The sequence below is a fragment of the Electrona antarctica genome, assembly GCF_951216825.1.
Source record: "Electrona antarctica genome assembly, chromosome: 11".
NCBI lineage: Eukaryota > Metazoa > Chordata > Actinopteri > Myctophiformes > Myctophidae > Electrona > Electrona antarctica.
The window spans coordinates 49,384,015-49,384,444 of NC_136792.1; positions in this window are offsets into that span (position 1 = coordinate 49,384,015).

Below are 430 nucleotides of genomic sequence, written 5' to 3' on the forward strand. Positions count from 1 at the left end.
CTGCCAAGATCACTTCTATTTTATTTTTGGAACACAGTTCTAAGGGCCGATTCATACTCCTATTTTACCGCTGTTTCGGCGCTGTAGTGCCGAAATGATTTCGGCTCGTCAGAAATTTTCAGTAGCACCGAAGAGCCGACTTTAGTACGGTACCCCGCCCCCCCCCGAACCTCAAATGACGTCACATTGTAGGCTCTACAGATCCGAACCGACTTTTATTCGGCTCTAAAATAGGAGTATGAATCGGCCCTTACTTGGAACACAGTTCTTACTTACTGATATAAAAACAAAATCTATGGGAAGGAATTCAGAATGGGGGGGGGGGGGGGGGGGGGGGGGGCGCGACTCAGGTAGGAATTATGTCAGACTTTGGTGCTCTGTACAGGAATGAATATAAATAAATTAAATATATTTTTATTGCATTGTTCAA